The sequence below is a fragment of the Rutilus rutilus genome (genome assembly GCF_951802725.1).
Source record: "Rutilus rutilus genome assembly, chromosome: 4".
NCBI classification, from domain to species: Eukaryota; Metazoa; Chordata; class Actinopteri; order Cypriniformes; family Leuciscidae; genus Rutilus; species Rutilus rutilus.
In genome coordinates this window covers 29,823,714-29,838,953 of record NC_140212.1, presented here as the reverse complement: position 1 = coordinate 29,838,953, position 15,240 = coordinate 29,823,714, and positions in this window count along the sequence as shown.

Here is a 15,240-nt window from a genome sequence, read left to right as displayed (position 1 = left end):
GAATTCCTTGGCCTCGCATGGTGAGCAGAGCAGCTTAATCTTCCCGCTGTGCAGCATCCTTATGCCGAGTTCACACTGCACGATTTTCAAAGTAGTCAGGTCACTGTTCTTTTCACACTGCTCGACTATCTGGGGTAACATTCAGTCACTGCTGTGTGCACACTGCACGATGCATCGGCGACAGGGGGTTTCACACTGCATGACTTAACAAAAGAAAGAATCGCTGTCTGGGAATCGCAAACTACGTTTCACAACCAAACACGCGTGAGAAGTGATAAGGAAATAATGCAAGATCACACGTGCGTGAGACAGGAGTTCTCGCTTGAGACTGAAATTGTTATTAAAAATGATAGCCTGCAAGAAGCTTGCGGTCCAAATTGTGTCTGCGCTGATTTGCAGCGAAAAGGAGAAAAACAATTATGCTGGAGGAAATGGTTGGGGAGACGAGGGGAGCAAGGATTTTTTTATTTGATTTATTAGACAGTAACACAAATAAATGCATAACATTATACATTAATCAGAACTGTCGAGGATAACACAAAAAAGTTAAAAACTTATTTCCATTGTGGTCTGATAAAGATGGCCAGGCAAGCTCAGATAACTAATGGGTACCTTGTACATTCAACCACATCCAAATACAAAATAAAATAAACAAATACATACACACACAGCAAAAATAAATATTCCTTAAGATCACATAAAAAATGTAATCTAATTAGCATTTAGCAACCATTCACCACATGCTCTATTAAAACAGCATTCTGACTGGTTTAACTTAATCTCAACTGGAAGTTTGTTCCATTCCATTGCTGCCATGTACAAAAAGGTATTTTGCCCAGAACAGCTCTTAAATCTACAAGAAACTATGTCTGTTGCACTACCTCTAGTTGAGTAGCTATGAGAGTTCCTTATAAGCTTAAAATAATCTTTAAAATAAATTGGCTCATTCCTATACAAAATCTTTCGTGTTAATCTCAGTTTCAACTGTCTCACCCTGTTTTCAACTGTCAACCATTTTAATTTCTTACGTTCGGGAGAGCCGACATGGTTCCTATTGTTGAGATTTAAAATCAACCTGACTAATTTATTCTGTGCCGTTTGTAGTTGAACTTTTATCCTCTTGGGGGTGCTGCTGTACCATGTAGTACAGGCATAATCAAAGTGTGGCTGTATTAACGCATTTGCTAACATTTTTAAAGTTTCTTTATTTAGAAACTGAGCCTTACGTGCCAGAAATTTAATTCTTTGGTTCACTTTTATAATAACCTTTTGACCCATACTTTCACACAAAGCACAAACATTTAAAGGAGAACTTGGTAGCTTTTTTAACTTAATAAAACTGTCTAGAAATCATTTGGATGGTTAAACAACCTGTTCTGGTGATATTGGTGACTTTCCCCGCTCCCCCCAGCGTTCCCAGGCGGAAAACCAACCTTGCAACTTGTTCACTACCGTCCCGGCAAGATAGAAATTGGAAGTCTCGTGAGAAGCGAGAACTAGAACGAGAACGAGCGCGAAACACAAATTGCTTTACGGCAATTCGACATAAACACACACGCATGTATGATGTATTACCAGATTACCCACCTCGGTAGACATAGCTCCACGCGATACAGTTGGCTTGCTCCGATCAAAACAAACGCACATGAGCAGCGGTAGAGAAGGGGAGGAGGCCGCCGCAAGTGAGTTTTTTACGACCGTGTTGTGAAATATACGCCCCCCCCACAGCTGTAGGGGGAGCTCGTGGGGAAAACATGCGACAACAAAAGGGAAAATCAGCGAAGAAGTGACTAGAGTTCGCTAGAGTTGCCGAGTTCGGCTTTAATGATTGTGTGTTCTGCAAAGAGAGTTGGGGGTAAATAAATAATTTTGCAACGTGCTGCTGTTGCTGCTGGTCAAGCAAATGTTTGTGCTTTGTTTCTGTTTGATATAATTGTAAATATATCTATTAAAATACTGATATTCTGATCTATAACTGTATCTTGCTCTCATCGCTGATGTAGTTTTCAGTCAGAACACATTCACACAGCAGGATTTTGAATCGCGGACAGGTCCAGATATTTAGCATGCCAAATATCTCACGGGCGTCGGCGACTCGTCTGCGATTCTCTCAGATCGCGGCTTTGCTCATTCACACTGTGTGATTGTCACTCGCGTGAACAAGATCTGATTTGCCTTTGATTTCGGGCATTTGTCGGCGATCTTCTATGTATATTTTGTCGTATTAATAAATTACGTATATAAAAAATGTCATTACCTTTGCATCCATCCCTCTTTCACAAAGGTATCGGATTTAACAAGAAAATCTCTAACACTTTTTGCTCTGTAGTGTGAAAAAAAGAGGAGTGTCAGCAAAAAGACTTGCGCACACAAGATAGCTAGTTTTATACAAATAACTAAATCAGCATGCTATCATCTCAAAAATATTGCAAGAATTAGATGCTTTGTTTCCAGACAAGACTTAGAGAAACTTGTTCATGCTTTCATCACCAGCAGGGTGGATTATTGTAATGGACTCCTCACTGGCCTTCCCAAAAAGACCATAAGACAGTTGCAGCTCATACAGAACGCTGAGCAGAACCAGAAAATATGAACATATCACACCAGTCCTCAGGTCTTTACACTGGCTCCCAGTTACATTTAAGATTGAGTTTAAAGTATGATTACTGGTATATAAATCACTCAATGGCCTAGGACCTCAATACATTGCAGATATGCTCACTGAATATAAACCCAACAGATCACTCAGATCACTAGGATCATATCAGCTAGAAATACCAAGGGTTCACTCTAAGCATGGCGAGTCCGCTTTTAGCTATTATGCTGGAACCAGCTTCCAGAAGAGATCAGATGTGCTAGTAGTCACATTCAAATCCAGACTCAAAACACTTCTGTTTAGCTATGCATTTACTGAATGTTTGTTGTACTGTTTTTTATTTTTTTATTCTAAACTGTTGTAATTATTCTTAAAAATGTATTCTATGTAAAGCACTTTGTGTATGAAATGTGCTATATAAATAAACTTGCCTAAACTTGCCTTGCCTAGTTAAAATATTCCAATGCTTTCTACTTATATCCTGACGTGCAGACACCCGATTATTCTTCCTCCCATGATTTACTATGTCGACTGTCTTCATTTCCAGCTGTGCAATCCGTTTTGTCACAGAGACTAGTGTGGATTCAGTTCTGTCAATCTTTTCCCTTCATTGCAACGATATGTGTCTCGGTTTCCTCAATACGTTTTTCATTAGCTGACACATCTTGCTTAATATCAGATAAGTTGCTCTCCAAAGTGGAAATGGAGCTTGCCATTACACCCAGACGGTTGTTTATGCCATCTAACTTTGAACGGAATGCTGAGTGAAGTGCTTTTAGCTCGGTTAGCACCTTGGCTATTTCCGCCATTCTGTTATCATCCACACTCTCTGCAAACGGTACTGCGTTATTTAACTGAGAGGGGCTTAGACATAATCGAGACCTAGTCGAAAGATCAGGTTTGTAGAAGTTAGGGGTAATTTATGTGCGAAGTTGTGGACACTACTTAGACATTGTCATGATTCTCATAGAAGCAGAAACGGTAGTCGGATCTAAATGCAGCAGTAGACTTTAATAGACTCAGAACAGGATCAACTCAGAACGGGAAACAGGTACATGCACACAGAACCTACATACAATAACTGACCAGGAACAAGAGAGCACACAGGGTTTAAATGCACAAAGGGGATCAAGGAACGAGACACAGCTGGGGCAAATGAGAACAACAAGAGGGACCATACAAACTAACAAGACAACACACCTGAAACAAGGGAACTAATGATTAAGCAAGCTAGGGATAATTGAACACAATAAGCACCGGCAAAATCAAGGAGACTGAATGAAATAAAACAAAGTCCAAACACAAACAAAAACATGACAAAAACAGAACCTGGTTGTCACAGACATCTTCTTCCTATGACTTAATTTTTATAAACATTTCTATGACAAACCTATCACAAGATCTAAAAACACTGTCATTTAAATGTAAATTTACATAAACATCCAGTAAAAGTAATAGACTTATGCAGTTAAGTAAACCAGGCAGGGCATCCATCAAGGCCACATTCCCTTACGAAAAAGAAGTTTATTAAAGTGTGCTATTAGTATACTTCTTTTAAACTAAAAAATAAGAAAGTATACTTTCAGTCTACTTTTTATATACTTCTCAGAAATATACTTTATGTACTTCTCAGAAATATACTTCAAATTCCACTTAAAGTCTAAGTATTTTTGGCCTCTACTTGTTGATCGAGATATTCTTGGCTTGTACTTGTGTTTACTATTTTGATTGAGTAGCTTATTAAATACTTTTTTAAAAATATAATATTACACACTGTCATATAAACTAACATGTTCAGCTTTATATAGTAACAAACTTTCGGGTGGAATAGCTTATAGAGTAAATAAAATAAGCATGGAAAATAAGTTTATTCAAGTGTTCTATTAGTATACTTCTTTTCAACTAAAAAGAAGAAAGCATACTTTCAGTCTACATTTTATATACTTCTCAAAAATATACTTAATTACACTTAAGTGTACTTGGCCTATACTTGTACTCAATCTTTTGATCGAGATATACTTAAAAGTTTAATTATTCAAAGTATACTTGGCTTGTAGTTGTATTAACTCTTTTGATCAAGTAGCCTATTAAATATACCTTTTTTTACATCGTTTTTCATATGCAGTCTTATGAAACTTTGTTTGAAAATATTGATATAAAACAGATATGTTTCTAATTCTGCGTATCTGAATTTTTGTGCAGGCTAGTCCACAGGTGTACATAGGAATTTACTTTAATTCAACTTTTCCCCACCATTGACTGAATTTTCCAGCTATCCATGTTTTCACTGTTGTACCGTAGGGGGCGCTATGACACATCTTCTAGTACAGAATCTCCGGATCAAAACACAGGAGAAGAAGAAGCTGAAACAAGTGATAGAAGATTGCTCACTCAAATGTAAAATAATGTAATCATGAAACATTAAACAGCGTGTAAATCAAAACTGCTTAATGTTTCCAAATGAAGCGTAACCCATTAAGAGAAAACGATTGAAGCTGTGGGGGTGTCGGACTCGATTTACTCCATCTGTGTTTGATCATCGTTCTGAATCTGATCAAGGCGTAGTCTTTGACAAAAATGTGATTTTCTCAGCTATTTTGTTTAAAATGTTTCTTTATGAAACTTACCGACATTCAAGTGTTGATAAAAAAGGATGCATGAAGCTAATAAAAGGTTTTTAAAATTAAAGTACAGTTAAAGGTATTTTTCAAGTATAAAAAATAACAGTTGAACATAGTAGTATAGGCCTACTGCAAGTGCAAAAAATATATATAAATAGTAAACTATAAGTATAATGTTAAGTTCACTATAAGAAAACTTGTAGTATAAAACTACTAAACTAGTAGTTTACTGAGAGTATACTTCAAAGTTGCTACAAGTATTAAAATAGTAAACTACTAGTATACTCACTCACAAGTTCACTTGCAGTACAAATGAGAAACATAATTATGAACTAGTTGTGCACTTAAAGTTTACTACTGTTACACTTATAGTACACTTAAACATATACTTTTATATACTTCAAGTGGGCCAATTTAGTCCCAAGCGGTATTAAAATAGTACACTTACAAGTTTACTACTGGTAAATATTGACATTAGTATACTTACTACATAAAGTATACTTAAAAATATACTTTAACATTACTCAAGTATACTTTATAAAATAACCTTGAAGTATACTTTTTTTCGTAAGGGTTGTTACCTTCACACTCACAATCACAACTCATTTACAATTCACTGCGGCTGATTAAAAAACATGTTTTCATAATTTAATAATAAAAGACTGTATCCAGTGATAACGAAGGGCAATTTGTAAAAAAGCAGATAGCAGAGAGATAGAACAAGAGAGTTTCTGATAGTGGCAAACGTCGAGTCACTCTATGGATAAAACTGTGAATGTCTGTACAGGGAGCAAAGCTGCATGAAACCACTATACACACGCAACCCAGTAAAAAAAAAAAAAAAAAAAAAAAAACATAATTAATTAACAATCAGTTAACTTTAATAAAAACAGAGGCATGGAGGTACTACTAACACATGAAGAGAAAGGTAAAGTTAAAAGCTTCCAGCAGTCTCTGTTGATCTTGATCAGAATATAATCAGAAATATCTAATATACGTTGATATGATACTTACTTTTACTTACTACAGAAACCTTGAAATTTCAGCAGAAAAAACCTGTGAGACAATATCAGGGCCGACACGTGGCATAGGAGACATAGGCGGATGCCTAGGGTGCAAAGTGACAGTGGGCGCCGCACAAGAGGCAGGTCCGGTTCTACGGTGGTGCTAGATGGTGCTAAGCACCCTCAAACAAAAGCAAGAGTTAATAGGTTAATACTATGATAATATCCTATTGGAGAAACTGATTTACAAACACTATTTGTGTTTGCGCTCTGGAGAGCGTCAAAGGGTTTGCGCATTGAAGCCAATCACAGACATGTCTGTTGATTTCTTGAACACGGTGGCCAATCAAAGGTGCAAGTTAGTCAATCCACTCACCGCTCAAAACGCTGAGTTTTTGTCCCGTGCTGTGTTCTGCATGCTCACGAATCATCTCATCTCAAAGTGTAGTCACGATGTAAATAAAAGATTAATTATGCAGTCTGGATAGCTTCATTGATTACAACGTAACTTAATGAGATCGTGATGAAGTGAGTCTGATAAATGACAGCTTTTTAGTGATTTCAAATAGAGCGCACTTTGCGTGTGTTTATGCCAATTAACATTCTTTCAGCCTACTCTAGATCACACTATGTTTATGATAAAGTTGACAATTCTATGTTGGACTAATTAAAACCTACCATCATCATGACGTGATTATTATACATCACCATAACATGTTATTTATGCTAGACCAGTTTATGCAGTATTATTATAGGTATTTTTTTTACCATTAGCATTCGCCACGTGTGTGCTTTGGAAAGTGAAATCATAAATGAACGACTCTTCACGGCACACATTGATGTTTGTGTGCAACTCTGAAATAGCTTTTTTAGAACCTCTTTACTGGCAACACTTGCACTTTTTTGGCGATTTATATTTTAAGTAAGTAAAGTTTATTTCTAAAGCGCTTTTCACAGATAAAATCACAAAGTGCTGTACACGAGAAAGGTAAAACAAAACAATATAAAAAATGTATGTAAAATCAAAGTGACACTAGTGAAAACCCATCAACCAAAAGCTTTCTTAAATAAACAAGTCTTCAGATCTTTTTTAAAAGAGTCAACAGAGTCTGCCAGACGCAGAGACAGGGGCAGGGCGTTCCACAGTCTGGGGGCAACAGACTGAAAAGACAGGTCCCCTCGGGTCTTACAACGAGTCTTGTCATAAGCAGGTTCTGGCCAGAGGACCGAAGAGTGCGGCAAGATGAGTACGGGCTCAAAAGGTCCTTGATGTACTGTGGGGCCTGACTGTTTAAGGCCCTGAAAGTCAGCACTAAAATCTTAAAATCAATCCTGAATTTTACAGGGAGCCAATGGAGAGCCAACAAAACGGGAGTGATATGAGACCTTCTGGGGGCCCCAGTTAGAAGTCTAGCAGCAGAATTTTGAACCATTTGCAGTTTGTTCAGAGCAGACTTATTCAAGAAGGTAAAGACAGAGTTGCAATAATCAAGTCTAGTTGATATGAAAGCATGAATAATAATTTCCAGATCCTTCTTTGACAACATTTTGCATATTTTAGAGATATTTCTTAAGCCCTATTCGCACGGGATTAGTATTACCCCTGGACCTCTGTAATTAAGAAATTACCCCCTGACATCTGTGTTTTTGGTGGCTCATTCACACAGGCAAATAAATGTTCGTAATTCCCTCGAGTTTATGGACTTTACAGCGTGCGCCTACCCATTCACACTTCACTGCAATTAAAAAAAAAAAGAACTTATTTAAAACCAATTTATTAGAGAAATATATTATATATATTATAGAATATCATATTATTGTATAAATATATAATATATCTTCTTTTTCTTTTATTCTTTGTCCATATTTACAACAAGCCTGCCTGAAGAAGGTATTATAAATACCGAAACGTCGCGATAGGCTTGTTTTTCTATTCATTTTATTTGGTTTATTTCATTTTATATCATTTTTACTCTTTTACACTTTGATTTCTTGAGATACTTACAGGATGGACGTCTTTAGAGGCCGCGTGAGACAAAGAAATGCTCCACGATACAGACTACTAAATTACACTACCACAAAAAGCGTCCAAACTTTCCAAAAGAGCTTCCATGTTGCTCCAAAATGCTTAATTTGACGTTTCCATGACAACGGTCCGAGTTGAGCTTCGGATCACGTCTTTACTGTAGTTTGTTTTCTCTTTTGCAGCACTTCATAGTTTTTATTGGAGAAAAACTATAATCGGATTGGAGTAGAGCATATCGAGAGATTTTATTGTTAATATAGTTAATACAGACGTAAAATGGACTGTTAAACGGCCCATAATGGTTATTACGTTCTTTAGGAAACGATAGGCTCACAGAAAAACAGCCCAAATCACAGACATGGGGATTCGCACGGGACTGGTATTATCAGAGGACCCCTGTGTTGGCCGAAATACGGTAGGTAATTTTCGGGGGAATTTTTACAGACATTTTTACAGACATGGCAGATTCGCACGGGATAAAAATCACAGACGACCTCTGCGATTATTACAAATTACCGGAGGTCCCTAGGTAATACTAATCCCGTGCGAATAGGGCTTAAGGTGATAAAAGCAGTTTCGGACAAGCTGTTTTGAGTGTATCTCCAAAGACATGGCCTTTAATTCGTGTGTGATTCTTTTTAACCAGATTATCACCATTTATTTACTTCATACTTAACGTTGAGCACTATTCATATTAAAAGCTAAGTTTTTGCCACACTTGCCAATGGCCGGTGATTTAAGAAAATGTACAGCCATGACACAAAAACATGCAGTTATGACCAAAATTTTAGAGACTAGTGAAAATTCACAATCCTCTATTCCAATTTTGATACCACAGCTAAAACTACTAGCTTAACTTAGCCTACTAAAAGCCTACATTTTTAAAGACAAGTAAACAGTCAGTAATAAAATAAAAACAAGCAAATTACAAGCAAAAGCACCAATAAGTACAATACAACAAACAATCATATTACAAGCAAAAGCACCAATAAATACAACAAAGATACAAATGAAATAAACTAAAATTTCGCCTAGGGCAGCAACCGAGCCTGGGCCGGCCATGGACAATACTTTATATATTGATCTGAAAAGAGAACTAAAAGTGATGATTATTACATATAAGTAAAGTCATAAGCCTACAATAAATGTACGACAAAACAGGATTATTATTCTTTTTCAGTATTATAAAACAATAAGATGAATATATTTTAATACATTTGTATTGATGATAGAATTTTTCCCTTCTATACATCATTAATGTTTTGAACACTTGGTTCAAGTGGCTGGTTTGTTTGTTCTGTCTATATCTGTAAATGTGGTCTTTGAAAAAGAAAAAAACAACAACAAAAAAAAACAGACTCTCTCTAAAACATTGACTGTGTGGAATAAATAACATGTGCATAATGTTGATATATTATACCATTCACAGCAATCTTATATAAAAATCAGTTGTTAATGAACTTCAAACTTTATTGCTCATAATATAAATGTGTTTATGCTGCATTATCTAACTAAGCAAAGATAACAAATATGTCTTTTTTCTCCTCTTTTATAATATCTGTTATGTACCTAGGTTGGCAAGGCTTCAATAAAACTCCCCGCAGGGTCAACTAAAGTTACCTAAAGTGATCTGTTAAATAAATGATTATTTAAAAGCACTTATGCAATGCTGATTTGCTAAACTTTCCCTTACAAGTTAGATGTTGGATAATTGTGTTCATGTTGAGAAAACGACAGCGTTTATTTAAATTACTGCACTGTAATTAAAAAAATAATGTGATTTCCTAAACTAATGCCCCACCTTCCAGAAATTCAGTAAAAAGAAGATGATAAAATGGATAAAAAACAAAAACTGTTGCTGGAAATGTGGACCGTCACAATATCCGCAAACTCCTGGAAGAGTATTGTCCCATCTATTATCTTATTGTTGTGGTCTTTGCATGAATGAGGGGTAATTTGACTGTAGCCTAATGTACTAGACGGTTTAATAGAGATATTACAAATAGGTTGTTGCCTTTTCCTCAAGCCACAATAAATAAATCACCATTTTCACCCCTGTTTAATAAACTGCGCAGTCTGCTCCTTGTTCTCTAAAGTTGATGATACACGGGGCAACTCTTTTGAGCAATGTTGCCGAGCGATGTTCCTTGGGCACTTTCCCATTGAGAATTTTTTTTTACTGGTCAATTTTGAGATTTTTGGATATTTGTCTTCAATAACATGTCTTCTTTCAGACTTGTGGTGAAAAAAAGTCAGAAATACACATTTAGGTCTTTATTTTACTACACTTTGTCTGTAGATTTCTCATAAATTCAACAAAAGTTGGCGTTCTTAATCAACATGCTGCTCCAGGGCTGAATGCACAATCTCATTGGCTGATGATAAATCTTTAAAGCCCGTTTTCTCAAAATGACTTTTCTCTCATACTCTAAGTCCGAAATCTCCACTTCAGTAGCACCTATATACACCAAACTTTCCAGTCTTGTACCTAGTTATATTATGAAGACATTTACAGAGGGATTTGTAAATATATTATTCCTAACCTGATTTATATAACATTTTATTCCAAAAAACATGGCGAAAATAATTTTTTTTAAGGCTATTGACAGTATATTCTGATTTACAGGATAACAAAAGTAGATATCCATAAATCCCTCTGTAATTTTTTCCCATCTAATATGTGAACACAATGAAAAAATCATTTTTAACCTGGCTTTATTCAATACTCTCGCCTTAAAGAGAAAAGCCCATCAGTGATGTCCTCCAAAAGCTTGAGGTAATATGTTTTCAACAGTATTGTGAACTCTGCTTTGGCATCAAACTATAATTCTGCTTAGGTCACCTATTTGGCCAGCAGCGGTCCTGCAGAAGGCTGTTCGAATCTTATGTCATCTTTCTTGTGCACTCCAATTCACAAACATTTTCATAACAACATGAGCCATCTGGAATGAAAATATTGATCAGCGTGATTGATATTCAAGATGCTAAGCAAGCACTGCTTTGTTTACGGTTTGTATATCTGCAGCCCTAGTTTCGGATTCCCTTTTTGAGTGATGAATATAGACTATTTAAGTTAACCCTCTGGGGACCAAGCTGTTTTTGGGGTCCTTGAGATGTTCTGACATGCTCTGACATTTGTGCTTTTTTCAGTTATTTATAAACATGTTAATGGCAAAGGTGTAAATTCACTCTATATAGCACAAACAGGGCTACCATAATATGCGAGCAACGTGTATGTAGATGTTTGTATTTTTAAGAGAATAATGTTTATGCGTGGTTATTGGAAAAAAATTAAATGAAAGTTGCTGAATTAAGACCACAAAACACATATTAAATATGTGTCCACAAGACTTTTGACTAATTGATGTTGTCCCTTTGAGTTCTAGCTTCAAAATTATGTGAAAATAGTCTTGCTTTATCGTTCACAAAAAAAAAAATACATTGATTTAAATGGTGTAAAACAGGTTTTGCTTGGAAAGCCAATATGCGAGGGGGAGGAGTAGTTTACACCTTAGATTACAATGTCCCACCCACTCTGCATAATGACTCTGCATAATTAGCCATTCATTCAGGTGTTACACTGACTGAGCCACAATGCAAGGACAAAAGATGTATTTAGAAGAAGACTTATATTGACCATTTAAGATTTCGCTTACATCTATCTTGTAAATATGTTTTGCTATTTTATTAAAAATGTTACAATTACAACAATAATTACAATTTCGACAATATTTCAAGTGTACTCTTTCTTTGTAAAAAAGAAAAAGAAAAAAAGATTATAGGCCTACATTTTATCATATGTATTCATTAGTTTGAATATAGCATATATATATATATATATATATAATATATATAAATATATACAATATATATAAATAATATAGTTATATATATATATATATATATATATATATAACGTTAGATATGTGCAGAAATTGCTAAACAAAAGATTATTTGATGTGGCAGTATATTCTACAGTAGCCTAAAAACTGTACCCAAATCTAGTCAACAAGTGACTGACTGTAACGTTGGTTTTATGAAATATTAGGGCATATAAATGCTAATTTGCAGTTTAATACGTTGCTTATACAAATACATTTTATTTCAACATATTCCAGTCGATTTTTACTCATCTCAGTAGGCTATAGCAAAGCAGTTTATTCTTTCACACACAGACGCGCGATTCATATTTAGGCTAAACAGTCTTTACAAATATGTACCCTTCATTCATCTCACAGAAAGGCGAGTCATATTATAGAAATGCGATTCATCTTTTTGCGGTTTGCATAGGCCTACACTAACGTTATTCCATAACGTTATTCCACATCAACACTTGAGAAAAGAAAACAGCCTACCTCACTCCTCAGCGGGATCTGCTCCTCATATCAGGAGATATTGCTCCTCATATCAGCACTGTTCTAAGGAAACTTATGCCTCACTCGATTGCGACGCGCTTTGTTTACAGCTGATGTGGGGGCGTTTCACAGACTGAAATGGTTCTCAGAATTTGCATTTGAATAGCGCGCGCTCTCCGGGGAGTGGTCAAAATTACTTTTGAATGGCTCGTAATGAGCTCGACTGGAGTCGCTCTCTTTTTGTACAGATTACAGAAGCTGAGAATATTTGTTTTTTATATAAATTACTTCATTTAAAAGCTGCGATCTCAAGCTTTATGCCCGTGGGTCTGTTTGCCTGTTTGACTGAATTTTCGCGGAGTTATAGATCATTTTCGAACGCGTTTCAAATGGGAGTTTACTGACAGAGAGAAGGCAGAAATCGCATCATCTTAATTTTTCTTTATTTGTCAAAAAGCAAAACACTTTATTTTTATTGTGAGTATACAGAAAAAAATAGAAACTGAACAGGATCGATTGATGTATTACACGAAAATGAAAGATCAAAATTAACAGAGCATTTAGTGTTTATTTTCATTGCTAAAAAAAAAAAAACGAGCAAAACGTGCGGGCGCGTTTTTGGTCCCCAGAGGGTTAAAGGGTAACTAAACCCTAAAACGAATTTTTTTTTTAGGTAATGATTTGTAAGACGGGGGTTTTATTAGTGCTGTTCATTGATTCGGGTAAATTTTTTGCCATTTGGTTATAAAGTGTTTTACTTCTACAATATATGGTGTAAAATGTCTGAGTGCTGCCCTCTTCAGGTTGAACGGTGGCTACTGCAGTTGAATTGTCCTATTGGACGTTGTGGTACTGCGTGACGTAAGCAGGCACCAGCTCACCACGCCTTTGGCAGCCCCTAGTATAAAAACATCTTGTTTCGTCTGAACCACTGTAGCGAGTCAGGAGTTGGAATTGCGAGTATTGAAAACGATCAGGATAGTGTATATTAGCATCTAGTTAGCATAGCATTTATATAGTTATTTAGCTTCTCCAAACAGCTCGCGCTGAAAAGCGACGCAGTGCCAAACGCTGCTCCTCCTGCATGGACTCCATCACTGCAGCGGCGTCTTAATGTGAGTGAGCATATATTTTTAGTCATAATTTATGTTCCTTCCTATTAGGCTAAAGTTAATCCTCCGGGGTCGACAAACGCGCCGGCGTGTTTTGCTGGATTTTTTCACATAGCAGCAAAATACACTTACAATACTCTGTCATTTATGGTCATACAGACTTAAGAAATCTGAAAAAATAAACTGTTAAATGTCTATTTTATGTGTCCACTTACAATCGAAACAAAACATTGTGCTTTTGTAAAATAAAGAAAATAAACAGGGTGTGCTTTCTGCCTTTGCGTCTCCGTGAACTTTTTTTCTGGAGCACGTCTCTAAACTTAAAAAAAACTCAGCGAATACTATTCACCCAGGCATGAGCTATATATCTTTATAAACATTTAATTCTCTGCTATTAAATTATCTAATTCAAAACAAAACCAAATATTCTCTGTTTATGTTATCTGTATGAAAATATAGAGATATCACTCGTTCTCATATGGCAACTCATCTGCGCCAACAGAGAGCGCGCGCTATTGAAACGAGTCTCAGGTGCGCACCCCCCCTCTCCTCACCGTGCCCTGTGTGATTGTCTGATCGCTGCAGATGTCACAAGTTCAGGCTTATATGCCCTCCAGAGTTCATCATACCCTTAATGTTTATAGCGAGCACTGTGAACCTGCTGAACCTGGTCTTAATCAGGTTGGATCGGTTTTGTTTCGTCAACTCTAAACCCAGAGATTGTTCAACTAGCACTGTGTAAAGGTAATCAACAATTACCATTGATTCAATGAAACTTTGCATTACTACAGCAATGGCGGCTCGTGGAGCCTCTCAATAGTTCCCGGAAGTAGCAGCAAATACATGCAGTGCCGTAATAATAATAATAATAATAATAATAATAATGCATTTTATTTATGGGCGCCTTTCTCAACACTCAAGGTCACCTTACAAAATCAACAATAAAACACTAAATCCATTAAACAAGAAATCAGAAAAAAGAAAAGAAAAAAAAGAGTAAGTTAAAGAGAGTAAGCCTGTCTGAAAAGATGAGTTTTTAAGTGAGTTTTGAAAGTGGTTATGGATGTGGAGTGTTGAATGTAGTGGGGCAAAGAGTTCCAGAGGTGTGGGGCTGAGTGACTGAAAGCTCTAAACCCCATGGTAACCAGACGAGCATGTGGGAGGATGAGCTGAATGGAGGAAGAGGACCTCAGAGAACGGGTGGGTATCTTGATATGGAGGAGCTCAGTGAGATACTTAGGGGCAAGATTGTTGATAGCCTTAAATGTAAGGAGAAGGATCTTATAAATTATGCGATATTTGAAGGGGAGCCAATGAAGTTGCTGCAGGACAGGTGTTATGTGACTGATGGAGGGGGTTCTGGTAATGATACTGGCAGCAGAGTTTTGGACTAGTTGTAGTTTATGGATGGATTTGTCAGGTAAACCATAGAGGAGAGAGTTGCAATAGTCTAGGCGGGAGGTGACCAGGGTGTGAACCAGAATTTCAGCACTGTTGGGGGATAGAGATGGGCGTAAGCGAGAGAT